At 42.3% G+C, this 15,850-nt stretch overlaps 1 protein-coding gene across 4 annotated transcripts in view; it reads left to right on the plus strand.

The window, feature by feature from the left end:
- The window catches only part of ttc28 (tetratricopeptide repeat domain 28), a 144,549-nt gene that overhangs the window by 4,532 nt on the left and 124,167 nt on the right, over positions 1-15,850 (plus strand). The window lies entirely within an intron of this gene.

A 15,850-nucleotide genomic window follows, 5' to 3' on the forward strand; every position in this document is an offset into this window, starting at 1 on the left:
CTGCACTTCAGTCAACTAGGATTTTTTTTACGCATTTTGAGTACAGATGGGTGATAAGGACATTTTTTTTGTGTCACCATGGGGGTGATGATGTCCACGCCCACAGGCCGTGAACATCACTGAATGATGACATTTACATATACATTTAAGGCCTTTATCAGATGCTCTTATCCAGAGCGACTTACAATCAGTAGTTACAGGGTCAGTCCCCCAGGAGCAACTTAGGGTTAAGTAGGATAGTAAGTGGGATTTGAACCTGGGTCTTCTGGTTCATAGGCGAGTGTGTTACCCACTAGGCTACTACCAACCTATTCTTAAATACAGTTTATAGTCATACACCAGCCAGCTATAGCATTGTGACCACATGCCTAATAGTGGGTATGTCCCCCTTTCGATGCTGAAAAAGCTCTGACCCATCAATACATGGACTTCACAAAGGCCGCTGAAGGTATCTGAAACCAAGCGGGTCATTTAAGTAAATTGTGCTTTAATCTGACACCCATCTGTAAATTGAGTAGAATGGTGCTTTAGTGCTCAGTCTGCCAAGTTGAAGTTTCAGTACCATTACATTCTGTTTATTGAACTAAATGTATTTAACTGTTGGCACAATTTATAAGATGCTTTGCAGTAGTGTATAGTACTCTGTTCTATTCTATTCTTATTCAATTCTATTCTAGAATATAGTGCTGTACAGTAGTGTACAATTTGCACAATATCTGAGATGTTTCTTACTCCAGAATATACAGAATGGGCATGTATTGAACAACACTGATTTGTGAACAAATGTAGTGGACAACCCTACTGCAAAGTCTTAAATTTGATTAAAGTGGCCTTACGAATGTCTTTAAAATTCCTATAATTCCTCAAAAAATTGTCTAGAAAAGTTGGTTTATCTATTCAGGCCAACGCGGTAACAAATTGATTGTTACTTGAATGTATTTTTGAATCTCTGGTTTAAATTCTGGTTCATTGCTAATTTGATGGTTAGACATGCTTTTTCATCCTTGCTTGAACTAGCAGTTAATCACTTTATACACATTACTGTTATTACACCGGTTTCTGACACCATCCTGCAACTGATGAACATTGGAATGTTGATGTTGAACTTTTTGGTGCTTTTCTCACTTCATTTGTTTGGTGCGTCTCTTCTATTTTTAAATGCTGGAATACGGGGAGTGGATTCTTGAAAGACACAACAGTGTTATGGATTTTCATTAACATGAAAATGTCCTAAACAGTTTTTGCCACTGCACGTTATCCTTTTACAGCCTTACAACCCTTGACATTTCAGCCAAGTCATTAAAAAAGAAATAGCTCTCAGTTGACTTAACTGGCTAAATGGGGGATTAAACGGCTGTTCTCCAGGTTCGAGCTGCATAACAATGTGCAGCTTCCCTCCAAGACCACACTCTCCGCTCCTCCCTGGCCCTGAGCAGATGTGGTAAGATGAAAACGCTCGGCCCGGGCTGCATAGCTGCCACTCCGCTGTTTTCGAAATCTCACTAGGTCCTGGCGGGGAGGAGGGAATTCTGAAGTTGGCAGAAACTGCAGCGTAAGAGCGCTCTCGTTCCAGCACAATGAACTATGATGTGTGAAGTATTCCCCTTTTTAAGCGCGCCCCTCCTCGGGCTCTTTGGAGGAACGAGGGTCCTCTGTGTTGCCATTCAGACGCACCTACGACCGCAACGGGGGGAAAACAGCGAGTCTGGGCTCTGTGTTTTGTGGGAACCAGCGCACGGCCTTTCTCAGTATTGGCTCGCTCTGCAAGGGAGCCAAGCTCTGCTTCCTTTTTGAGGAGAATAGAAGGAAGCTGTGGGTGTGGGGGAGCGCTGCTATTTTGTTGTGGAAATCCTGGACGAGGCTACCAGCAAAGCTAGATTTTTGTCGGGACAATAGCAGCAGAAACATTCTTTCGATTTTATTGGCTCTTGGGGTCAGATCGTTCTTGTTGCTTTATACACTCACACACACACACACACACACACACACACATATATATATATATATAGAGAGAGAGTTCTTTCAATATCAGGAATGTGAAAACACATTTTGTTTTAGGACCAGAACGGACGGTAAATATCGTGTTGGCGTGCTCGAATTTATACACGTACGAAACTTGTTCATGTCCTGTTGGTTTACCCCAGAATATGGGGTATGGGGTATGTGTGGAGGTTGAACTGGGAGGGGATCTCATCTGCATTCTGCACAGAACGGCGGTGAAAGGAGGGGCTGAAGTCAAATCGGTGTGTGTGCGTGTGTGTGTGTGTGTGTGTTTTTCACAAGTGTGTTATGTGTGACTGGACCATTATAAGCGCAGCTGCTGTCTAAGACTTATCCCCTTAATGAGCAATTCAGCCCGACTCAAACCGGCACGTCTATTTACCGCAAAGTTCCCTCATTTACACTCTGCGCCTGTGAATAAAACCGTGAAAAAACCGGGAGGGAGAGGGAGGGAGGAGCGGGCTGGTGTCATAGCGCCAGGCCTACAGTGTCATTATCACGGGGTCACAGACAAGGTCAGCCCTGATTAAGTCCCAGTAAACAGTGGACGCTCTGAGAAGGCCACTTCTGCATCTCCCCTTTATTGCCTCCCGCAGTGCCCTGTGTTGGCACAACAACGGCGCGGCCGTAGAGAAGGGGGGAGTGGTGCCGTGCACCGAACAAAAGCTAAATTCTTTTTCTTACCCTATTCTTTTATATTTTTTTTTTTTAGCCGGAACACGACGCTTTTGTCATTCAGCGTTTCTGCATGAACAGCGATTCCTTTCACTGCTTGGCTTTTTGCAAGAGAAAGTCAACGCTGCATTAAGATGTTTGTCCCATTTCTGTCTGGCTGCAAGGTTAGCTTTTGGTTTGGCAGACAGCCTGATCAGGACGCTGGCCTTGACTCACAAAACTTTGCCACCTTGTAGGTTTTTTTTGTAGGAGACCCAGCTGTGACTTCAAAGAAGCTCCTACCCTGGTGAAGGCAGGGCTTGCTGTAGCTCTCTTCAAACACTTATCTCTAATTCTGTCCCCTGGAATCCCAGCCTCCTCCATGATCAAAGGGCGCTGAACGCACACTTCATCGTTAATGTATGGACCTTTCAGGAACTTGGCTTATGAAATTAAAAATTAATTATTTAACACAAGTGTGAATTACAATACAAGTGGTTTTCATTTAATTAGGCAGATAATAATAAAATATAACAATAATGCAGTGGCTTTTGTATTTATATCAGATTGAAAAATATGCATCTGGGAAGCTCCTCAAAGAGCGTCATCTCAAAAGAAAGAGGCAGTTTGCTGCTGAATGCCAGAGAAGCAGGCCACAAGTCAGTTTTCCCACAGAGCACTGGGGCCAGCGCCTTCCCTCCGTCACTGGCACCCTGCTTTTATAAAGCAATATTCCAACCACACCATGTTGCGTTCTCTTGAGAGAGTCACAGAGACACATTTTTTAGCATTAATGCCGCTGGGGACCTCGTTGCATTTAAATGTCCTTCCACGGGCCTTGAGAGATTATGCAGCAAATTAATTTTAAAGGTCCTCTTCAAACAAACAGCATGTTTTGCTGACTTGCTCTGGTTTGGAAGTTAAAAAGCAAGAATTTGCCCGACCGCAGCCCAATTCAGCAGCTATATAACCAAAAACAACGACTTTATTGCAAAAGCTAAAGGATGGGTTCATTAGTATGTTACAACTTATTCTGCCATCTTCTGTTTTTATTGAGGTCACATAGTTTGCTTGTTTTATTATCATTTTATGTAGCTCCACTTTAACACGAGAGCTGCACAGACAAAGAGCATCCTGGCCACGCCCTTAATTTGACTTTGTTGTTAATTCAGTGCTGATTATTCTACTTTATAGGACTATGTGACAGATTACAGATATTTTAAATAAAGAAGTAGCTTTGATCTTCATTAGAACTGGGATCATTGAGGCTCAGTTGTCTTCAAAAGTTTTTCCTGATCTTCCCCTTGTGCTCAATTTCAGAACAAAGGGCGGAATCTTTTCTGAATTATATATTTTCAGCACATATTTGGAGTCTCATACTGGACTTCAGCTTCACCTTCAAATTGTTTGATGTGTGTGGGTGCTCTTCTTTTGTGCTCTACTTTAATATTTCATGAAATGCGTTTTCTTGAATGTCAGTCAGACAATGGTTTGTTTGCTCCATGTGGTATGCCTTCATGAAGGACACAAGAAAAGTATCTAAATCTAAAAAACTAAATGAAATTGGAAAGAAACATTTTATCTGACAATATGGAATCTTGTCATTTCAAACTTTTAAATGTAGTATTCAACAATATTAATTTCAGATATAAAATGATCTATCACTATCAGACATAGAATAGGGTAACATCATTGTCTGGTTTCTTTTTTGTCATGATTATGTTCAGAAGTCACAACTGTGGTAAAAAAACAGCTATACTGCAATTCACATTTGAATGAAATAATTGTTTTGACCACTAAAATTACATCAATTGATTAATTTGTGACTCGGCTGAAAACAGTTGCACTTATTAAAGAAGCAATTCAACTGACCTTCTTTACATCGAATGTGGGTTAGACTACATCATTTTTTTTTTGTTATATTTTCTCATTTCATGTTTTTCTCTTTTTCACGGAAAGCAAAGATATTGCCATATTACTCATTTTTGGTAGTGGATTTTTCTTGCATTCATTAATTTCTTTCTTAATCAGAAGGTTGCCCGTTTGAATCCTGATCCGCCAAGGTGCCCCTGAGATGAAACTAAGCAAAGCACCGTCCCCACACTCTGCTCCCCGGGCGCCTGTCATGCCTGCCCACTGATCACCAAGGGTGATGGGTAAAAGCAGAGGACACATTTTGTTGTGTCACCGTGTGCTGTGCTGCAGTGTATCACAATGACAATCATTTCACTTTCACTTCTTTCTTCTAATGCCAGAATTTATTGCAATGCGTAGCACAAACACCAGAGGGTAGCATTGCATCATTCATTCTATGCAGGATTCTGGAACTTAATCATAAAAATCAGCGGGGACAGTGAGATCCAAAATTATGTTGTGGGTTTTCTCTCAGTCATTATGTATACAAATGACACTTCTCTTTCGGCACAAGCATAAATTTTATTCTTACTGTTTTAAGGAAAAATGTAACTGAAGAGGAAACCTCATCAGACAGATGCACAATGTTCTTTTCTCCTCTCTCTGGCTAGGAAGGACATTTATACAATTATTATATCTGTCTCTTAATCTTTCTTGTTTGCTGGCTTCCCTTTGTCCTGTTGTCACAGGATAACGTCCTACAGTCCTACAGTGTTGACAGGAGACCTAATGCAGCTTGAGATTGTGGCCAGATCTTAACCCAAAAGAGTCTGATCCATTGGAGGAACTACCTCACAATTTACCTTGGTTGCAGATGCCTTCAGCGGCCTTTCTGAATTCCATGTATTGATGTGTCAGAGCTTTTTCAGCATCGAAAGGCATGTGGTCACAATGCTATAGCTGGTTGGTGTATGACTAAACACTGTATTTAAGAAAAGCCTTCATGTTTTCTTTTGGCAAGATTTTGAAACGATATCACATTATATCTACTGATTTTAACTGTGTGCTAAACGCTAAAGGTTAATGGTTTGTGCTTGCCGACTTGTCCTGGATTCTCTCTTCCTTCTCTTCCCGAGATAGTGTGGGTTTTCTCCCACAGTCCAAATCCATGCGGGTCAGATGGATCAATAACCTTAAATTTGCCCTGATATGTCTGTGTGTGTCCCCCCCCCCCCCTTTATCCTGACATAGATAAGCAGGTTTGAAAAATGGACGTGCTAGGTGGGAAATGTTTAAAAGATAATGATAAGCCTAGTTATTGCCTCTGGTGAGCGTCATTGGTATCATTCTGTGTCAGCATCTGTATGTCTGAAAGACAATTGGTCCCACAAGCAAGTCTAGGTGGTAATGTTAGATATGCAGAAGTCCAAAAAATAAGCATGAGGCGTGGCGCCTACCAGTCTGGCCTAATGGAAACTCACATGTGACTCCTCTGATGATTCCTATAAAGCATCATACGGAGAACAACTTATGATTCCTGCCTCTGAAGGTGCCAGGTTGATGACAGGAGTGCTGATAGCAAATAATTGAGTTCCCACCCGAGGACAATCACACATCCCAATCCGGAGCATGTAGCACTGGTGCGGTTGCTTCTTTGTTCTTGTGAAGTGAAAGTGAAGTGATTGTGCATCAAGTGATGTCTGGTAAAAGAGTGGTGAAAAGGTTTTGTGCCCCTGTACCAACTAGTATATTTGGCTTCAATTACATACATTGGTTGTGCACATTTTTGTTGTGTTTTGTTTCAAATATACCAAATATACCTATTAATATACTGTTTGCTGCTTATGCTAGATTTTAAATGAAAATAAAAGTCCGGTTTTACTACCAGGTTCAAGTCTAAGTATAAGGTACTAAGTAAGGCGTGTTCAGGATGTATATAAATAGATTAAAAAATAGTTGTGTCTTGAAGAAGAGAAACTAACGAACTATTACTTTGACTTTGACTAACAACCCTTTGTGATGTTATGTAATTATTTTAGTCACAACAGAGTTTAAAAAAGGATGCATGCTACCTCCTCGCCACTGACATTATACCAACCAATGAGCCCTATGCTTAGCATGTAATGCTGTGTCTAGGGTCAGTTTGAAAACAGTCCTCTATGTATGATAGTTATGCCACATTGCCCTACAGATATCATTCAAAATGCAAATGTATGAGCCTGTTCTTTAATTGTATGCATTTTCAGCATTTATGAGTCACAAAGCTTCTGTTGTGTTCATTAAGCTTCAGTGGAGGTGCTTAAACAACAAGGCATTTGAGCCATAAAATGAAGTTGTGTCACACTACAAACGGAAAAGCAATCAAATGAACATGCTGGACCATAACTTTGATTAAAGCGCATTGTTTGACTCATTTTGATCTTCAAAGGATAAAAAAGTGAGGAAATAATTTGAAGGATCAAGCCATCCTTGTTTAAGGAGCCTCATTCATTAAAAAAGGGAAAAAGGGTCACTGATCCAGTCACATGCCGTTGTGACGACAGCATAATTGAGTTCTAAGGCATCACATGAGGATTTGTGTCACTGATTTCTTGAAAGCAGTCAGATGGCTGCTCTTTGAGCTCCTTCAAAAACACACTGATCCCGCCATCACATAAGCTGAGAGAGTATTTTGTTCGAGCGAGTGCGTGATTCTTGAGCTCAATCTTATGCATCGCTTAAGAGGCGTTAAGGAACAACGTAGTTTTTTATTTTGTCCATTCTGTAAAAGAATGAAATCCTAAAGGTCATAACTTCTGCATTTGATTTCAACACCACACATGCAATGGTTAAACCTGCCATCCCACATTATACAAGGAAGAGATTCATTTATTTGGTGCAAATGGTAGAGTGGAATCAAAGAATTAAGCGTATTCTTCTGTGCCATTTTTCATTAGTCAGTCTATGTGTTGATGTCTGTATGCACATGAATTTAAGCCGTTTTATGCAATTGGGGCCAGATTGCTGGTTGAGCAATCCAATGTCTGGTTAATTGTGTGTTAAAAAACAATAAAATACTTCTCTCTTGATGGTCACCATGCTAGATTAGACAATCATCATGCATCATTTCAAATTTGCAACCCTGTCCTATCATCATTTGCTTTGTTGCATTATGGGTCAATCGTGGCAATAAAAAATTTAAGAAACCCTATGTGTTAAAGTCATTTTATCTGTTTGTGAATCATATAATGCATTTACCACACACTGTTGATTCGGTTCCTTTTATTCCAACGAACTTGTACCAAGTGTTATCAGCCAGGGGTTTGAGAGTGTGGTGGGTGTGGGCATGGCAGGCTGTGACACGGCAGGCATTTGCAGAGTGTGCGGGATGTTCTCAGTCGTCGTGGAGTGCGGTGCAGATGCTTTCTGTGCAGCAACACCCTGAACATCTGTTCAAGCGGCGGCACAGCCTGCCCACACTGCTGCATCAGCGATGTGCCAAGCAAACCATCATTTATGTTCGCAGATTCAGCATGGCCTCTGAGGAGGTCGCAGGGAAACATGGTGCATGAAGGAAGTGGAACTGTTCTGTTCATGTGAATGCTTGACTTATATTAACTATGATGGGCCTAAACAACAAGGACAGACTTAATTTGGGGGTAACATGGACGCAGGCTCACCGAATGACTATGCTTTCTTGCCATTGATAGAAAATAAATTCGATTAGAAAAAATTGAATCAGCTGTTGTCAGTAGAACTTCAATGCTGAAAATGAGTATATACTGTATATATACTTTACAGTATAATTTAGTACACTGTATACTGAATTCAGTAACCACCTGTTTCTTTTCCAGCAGGTGCGGGTAGGTGGATTGTTTCTGATTAAAAAGCATTGGCTGGAGACACAACATAGGTATAGTGTCACATAGGTATGCCATGACACCAGGATAATTAGAAGCTTGTAGTGCTTGTAGTATAAAGTCCGCTTGTCAGTGTGTATGGAGTTGGATTGTGCGGCGGTATGTGTTTGTAGGTGCATGACTATAGTCAGGCTGGCTACAACAGATGCTTGAGGCTTGAGCTTCTGACAGTGGGCCACTATTTTTTTAAGCCCCTCGCTCTGGTCTTGCACGTGGGCAAGTTGCACAGAAGCGAACCCAGACACTTGGCCTTGCCTCTAAGCCTGGGAAGCCTCTCTGCATCTGTTGAAATTAACCCTCGGGCCCTTCTTTGATCCTCAGTTGAAAGTAATGGCTGTTGACTGTGTGAGAGTTTAGTTGTGTTTCCAGTTTGTTCAGAAACGGTTATATATTTTGTTTGGTGGTGTGTTATAGTGAGATGCAAACATGCTCTCTACAAAGAGCTTTTTGTGTGCCGGTCCGGAGTTTTGTATTGTCTATCCTAATTCCCGATTGTGTACACGTGATGTTTATTTTATAAATATAACCTCAAGGTGTGTAGTTGGCATCAGGTCATTGTGTATGTGTCCTTGTACCCTGTTTTGTATATTGTGGAAACCCCAGTACCGTGAAATTTGTACAAATGTGTACTTCCTTTCTGCCTTATCCTGTCACCATGACAGTGAGTGTATCTGTTCAGAATGGGGGCAGAGTGGGGCAGTGGTGGCACAGCGGCCCCGTAATCAGAAGGTTGCCGATTCGAATCCCGATCCGCCAAGGTACCACTGAGGTGCCACTGAGCAAAGCACCGTCCCCACACACTGCTCCCCGGGCGCCTGTCATGGCTGCCCACTGCTCACCAAGGGTGATGGATTAAGAGGACACATTTCGTTGTGTCACCATGTGCTGTGCTGCAGTGTCTCACAATGACAGTCACTTCACTTTCACTACACTTCATGGTCAGTCCATGTTTAGTTAGCATAGCCGCCTAAAATCAGTCAGCCCTAAACTCTACAGTGTTTGACAAGTTTCAGAGACAAGTTTGTCTCCTTGTCTCAGCCCTAATTAAGATTTTTTATGTGTTTCCAATTGATCTTTCTATATAGGCCTATCCATTACCTCAATTCCTTGTTGTGTTGCATGTCTTTATGTTCTATAAGTGCTGTCTTTAGTTCAAACTTATAGCTATTTAAGTTTTGTTGCTGCAGAAAATATTGAGATATATATTTTTGCCAATGTTGCATACCTCAAATTGCAACCATGAACGTAATAATGTGTGATAATATTTAAAGATATTTTAATATACTCGTCTTATCCAAAATGCCACGTCGGAACAAACTGTGGTATAATTATTATATGGACTGGCATAAATTTTGCTAGACTTTAGGTTGATTGGCAGAATGTATGTGTATGTGACATAAACCAGATGCTGACCTTAAAAGTTGATGTGAAGGTGAAATTTAATAACAGAGGTGCAGAAACTGTTTATTAAGCAGAATCTCTTTCCGGCGTGAACAGGCATGTCTCCAAAAATTATACAACAACATCAACAACAGTTTCTGTCCAATTGAGCAGCTGTCTGATGTCTGCCGGACTATTTTATTTCCACTGCTGCCAGGGTGACGGTTAAAACGAGGCTCTCTCCCATTCCCTCTTCCCTCTCACTCACACTTGCCACTGGGTTCTGCCAGCGCACACACTGGAAGTGGAAAAATATAAAAGGCAAAATGTCTGCAACCACTAATAATGGGGTCTCTGTTGCAATTTCCAGGGGAAGGTTAAATGTAATGAACAATCAAATGAAGGATTTGTAATTACAGGCCACGCTATGGATGAAGGAAAAGGATTGTAGGTTGCCGTGGGTTGGCATAGAATTATCTGTTTAACTGGGTGGCTGGGTTTGGGGCTGGGGCCCGTTCTGAGCGAGGTCAGCGTGTGTGTGTGTCTCGCTATCTCCCCCATCAATCATGCTATATTTACACCGTTACAGCAGCCAAATCCACGACTGCTGCATTTTGGTTTACTTTTAAGTCAAAGCTTAATTCGAGTATTTCTGTTGTAACCAGGGCACAAAGTCGGCACAGGGCCCTTGGAGAGGGCAAAAGTCTGTCACCGGGCCTGGTCCTGTTCCATCATCTATGAAGACAGCCAAGACAGCCCATATCAACCCAGCCACAAGTTGGAAGCAGATATGAGGGATTTTTGACATGGGCCAAATTGTGATGTAAAAACACTCCAAAACAGCAGGTCTTCTGGGGTGTAACTAGGATGCAGTGGTTGTTGTCTACAAAAAGTAGTCATGATATGTGCTGGAACTGGTTTGATATCATGCAAGTGCTATTGCCATATAAACAATTGAGAACAGACGTGCATCACAGCTTGAGGTGCATGGAGGGGTGGAGGTCCAACCATTCACAGCACCCATGCGGACTCATGTCTGCATTGGGCATCAGAACATAATCATGGAGTTTACGTACACTCTGTCATGTTCCCGTCTAGGGGGAAGGAACGTGGTGAATGGAGACAAGGCGGAAAACACGGGCCGCACAAAAGTGTGTTTATTGTGCGTGTGGGGCGTGATATATAGAACAAATCCAACTAGTGCACCACCATAAACCCCCAAACACACACAACTATGTACAACGCTGGTACCAAGCCAAACACACTAACAGACATACAAATACACACACACACACACACACACACACACACACACAGCAGAGGAGGGTACACATAGAAGGGAGAGCCAACACTAGATACAAGATACACTCTCTCCTCTTCTTATGCTGGCAGTGGCATATTATCCACCAGACCGTGGGCAGAGCCAGCAATCAGACACTCCTAAGAAGGAAAAACACACAGACTAGCAAGCAGAGATCCCCTCATTACTACTGTGCGTGCGAACGTTACCTTGCTCAAGGGGACCTCAGTGGCACCTTGATTGATTGGGAATTGAATCTTTATTTAGGATTTAAGATCGGATCCATTTATTCATTACAACATATATTGCAAATAGAGAGTTTTTGACAACTTGGGGGTGGTATGGGAACATCATATTTTTACTTTTCCCTGTGCCTCCATTTTCTCACTACATTCTCACCGCTGTGCAGTGATCTCGCCCTATCTGCTTTTGTGCTTTTTTTGTGTCACTGATTACATTCTCATGTGTTCTGTGCCCAAGTGGCATAAGAAAGAAGCCACAGATGGAAACAGTGTCTGTGCTGGTGAGGCTGCACACTTTGAGCAAGGCCAGAAGGCTTCAGGCATGGAAATAAAAGGACTCCAAACATACATATTTAGAGTTTTAAAGAATTTTAAACATTGAATTCCAGAACTTGGTAAAGACTCTCAGGAGCACAAATGAAATAAAGCCCTATTGACCCTGTATATTTAAAAACTTGTGCTAAAAATCACAAGAAATTTGTATTCCTGTCTTTAACAAAAGTGCTTTTATTAAAAAAATTAATGTGCTCTTTTGCAGGCTTCACCTGTCACGCTTACCATGATGAAAAGTGCGGGCTTAATGTCCTAGAATGCCAGGCTTCAGATATAATCTCAAGTCTAAATGATTTATCAGTATGCTCTCTGGGTTTATTTCAGAGTGATCGATCAAAAGCCTGTTTAACGAATAGGTCACTTTCAGTGGGGATTTGTGTGTGTGTGTGTGTGTGTGTGTGTGTGTCTGTGTGCATGTGGGGGGTTGGGAGGATCACTTTCTTTTTCATTTTTATCGCTTTTCACTGTGCTGGTTCCACGACAATCTTGACAGCAGCCACCAGCAAAGCTGTCAACATTTATTCTTGCTGATGAACGATTACATCTTGCTGTCAGAACCTCCTGTTGCTGTAGTGGAACTGTGGACATGAAGCAACAGATTATACAGTATATGTGTGTGTGTGTATTAGTAGTTAAATATAAAGTAGTCAGTGTACAGCTTGTATAACAGTGTAAATATTCTTTTCCCCTCAAAATAGCTAAACATACAGCCATTAATGTTGCAAAAAAAAAAGAGTAGATCAATTAGCCATTTTCCCTCCCAGAGGAGGTGTGACTCTTTGGTGTTATAAGGTGGTAGTAGCCTAGTGGGTAACACACTCGCCTATGAACCAGAAGACCTGGGTTCGAATCCCACTTACTACCATTGTGTCCCTGAGCAAGACACTTAACCCTAAAAAATTGCTCCAGGGAGACTGTCCCTGTAATACTGATTGTAAGTCGCTCTGGATAAGGGCGTCTGATAAATGCTGCAAATGTAAATGTTATAAGGTGTTAGGTGTGAATGGGTGTTAAGAGTGTGAGTGTGTTGACCTTGGTGTTGTCACTCTCATGCTCTCTCATAGGGGGCAGTGTTGACCTAGCGACCTTGGTTGTTGTGGTTTAGGGCCAGTGCTGAACATGAATGGCAACACTTACTGGGACATACTGAAGCAAAGCATGATCCCCTCCCTTCAGCAACATGACAATGACCCCAAACACATCTCCAAGACGACCACTGCTGGACTGGCCAGGCATGTCTCCAGACCTGAACCCTGAGCATCTGTGAGCATCTGAACCCTGAGCATCCACTGAAGGTGGAGGAGCGCATGTCTCTAACATCCACCTGCTCCATGATGTGGTCATGGAGGAGTGGAAGAGGTTTCCTGTGGCAGCCTGGCGAACTTCATACCTATGGGAGTTAAGGCACTGCTGGAAGATGGCCACACAAAATATTGACGCTTTGGGCACAGTTTGGACATTTTCAGTCAGGGGTGTACTCAGTTTTGTTGCCAGCGGTTTAGACATTAATGGCTGTGTGTTAAGTAATTTTGAGGGAATTTACACTGTTATACAAGCTGTACACTGACTGCTCTACATTGTAAAGAAGTGTCATTTCTTTAGTGTTGTCCAAGAAAGGATATACTAAAATATTTACCAAAATGTGAGGGGTGTACTCGCTTTTGTGAGATACTGCATATGTGCTCTATGAGAATTCATTGGCAAGCCGTGCAAGCAGACTGAGAACATTTCACTCCTTGTTCTTGGAAAAAGAAAATATATCTCAGTTGGTTAAAGGCTTGTTTTCTTGGAAACAGGACTGTCTAAGCCTTTTTGAAAGTGGTTGTATTACACCATTTAGCAGCAGGACTCTATGAAGGGAAACTGGCATGTGCAGCAACACCTTGACAACATAGTAAATCTTGCAGACGGGGTCATTATGTACCCAGAGTGCAAACATTTTTGCAGGAAGGAATGAAATGAACCGGATTCGGCAGTGTATGGTGTATGCTCGTAGCCCTCCAGGCAGTACATTTCACCAGCTGTTTAATTCCTCACTCCAAATCCCTCCATTTCTGTTCTCCCATCAGCCCCTGTGAATGGTCCCTGAGAGAGTTGGGCAGAATCAATGCGGAGTGCTGCTGTCTAAAAGGTGGTCAATACCTGGAGCTGAGCAGGCAGCTCGCCCTGACACACTTATCCCAGCAAGGATCATGTGACGGCAGCGCTCAGAGGTCAATGGGTCTACTGGTGAAGGCCGTGGTCAAAGAGTCGCTGCTGGAGAGGCCGAAGTAATTGTTTTCTGTTATCTGTCTGCCCATGTGTGCTGGAAAGCATCAGCAAATAACAGATAGTTAACATTTGACTTGCTCTCTGAGGTCCTTTAACGGCAAGTGTAGATCGATAAAAGGGAAAAGATCAGCACTTTATATTGGGAATATACAAAGCAAGGAAAACAATAGAATTTTAAATCAATGTGGCAGTGTCCTCCAGATCAAGGTCTCCATAAGGCTTATTAAATGCCCATGCACAAGCCCAATTCGCCGGCTTTCGTCCAGCTAATTACTTAACCTACATTCCGACTAGTCAGAGAGTGTCCTCATTTCTTTGAAGCTTGTTCTTGCTGAAAGGCTCACGGGGACAAGGTTTTGTAGTTAGAACATCTCCGGTACAAGGATCACATGATTCAGAAAATCCAAACTGTTAACCCTTCTGGTACTTTTGACTGGGTTGCTTTCACAATATAAGGCAAACCAATCATACTCTTCTTAGATCTGTGGAGCACTGTTTGCACAATATATCCAGCTCTGCAATAAAATGAGACTGCAGCAATGTTTGCTTTTTCACTTTCTTCACTGATGGACTTGTGTCTGTGTAAAGTTTAACACGTGAAATATATTTAGTTTTTCAATAATCTACTGACCACATCTGAATTTAAGTATCACCATTAAATAATGTTAAACAATGACATGCAAATGTGATTAAAGATTGTGTTTAGTTATTTATTAAAAACCTTGCTCCACAACCAATAAGTTCATCATTTGTGGCTCAAAAATGTGTCACAATGCATGAATAAAAAAAAATTGTAATACATTGAGGATCTCTGACATTACAGTCAGCACTTAGTTCCAAATTGAAATGGTGCCCTCACTTTGCATGCTTTACAAAGGGCTTGGAAGACACATTTGGACACATTATTTCCTGATAAAGATGGTTAGCTTGGTTAAACCCATACATAAACTGTCACTTGCATTAAATTACACTTACAGTATATGTTGTTACATTTTATACTTCAACACCAGTCATTTACATTTATATTTCTAATGATTTCTTGTAATAAAATGGAGGGTTTCTTAGGCTTGGCCCAAACCGTAGTTGAATTTATTTGGATCATTGAATCATTCATTGGAATCGAATTAACTTGTCATTTGACTTTGTAAAGGCTGTCATAGGTTCTGTGGCAGGTGGGGAGGGTGTCGAGTTTGATGGCCTTCAGCTCTTGCTGGGTAGGTTCGTGGCCGAGTGTGAAGCGGCTGGGATGAGGATCAGCACCTCCCAATCTGAGACCATGGTTCTTGACCGGAAAAGGGTGGCTTGCCAACTCCGGGTCAGGACAGAGGTCCTGCCTCAAGTGGAGGAGTTTAAGTATCTCGGGGTCTTGTTCACGAGTGAGGGAAGAAGGGAGCAGGAGATCGACAGGTGGATTGGGGCAGCATCTGCGGTGATGCGGACGCTGAACCGATCTGTCGTGGTGAAGAGGGAGCTGAGCCAGAAAGCAAGGCTCTCGATTTACCGGTCGATCTACGTCCCAATCCTCACCTATGGTCATGAGCTTTGGGTAATGACCGAAAGAACGAGTTTGCGGATACAGTAGTAGAACCGCTGCTCCTCCACATCGAAAGGAGCCAGTTCAGGTGGTTCGGGTATCTGGTCAGGATGCCTCCTGGATGCCTCCCTGGGGAGGTGTTTCAGGCATGTCCTGCCGGCAGGAGGCCCCCGGGTCGACCCAGGCAGAGGAGCTGGTGGTGGTGGCTGGGGAGAGGGCTGTCTGGGATTCCCTACTTGGGATGCTGCCCTAGTGACCTGGACCCGGATAAGCGGAGGAAGATGAAAAAGAAGAAGATAAGAATTGCTCCAAGTGATCCATGTAACTATGTTTGGGTTAAATTAGCTAAGAATAAGAATCTGAGAATGTAATAAACTCTTAC

The sequence above is a fragment of the Denticeps clupeoides genome, chromosome 3 (genome assembly GCF_900700375.1).
Source record: "Denticeps clupeoides chromosome 3, fDenClu1.1, whole genome shotgun sequence".
Classification (NCBI taxonomy): Eukaryota; Metazoa; Chordata; class Actinopteri; order Clupeiformes; family Denticipitidae; genus Denticeps; species Denticeps clupeoides.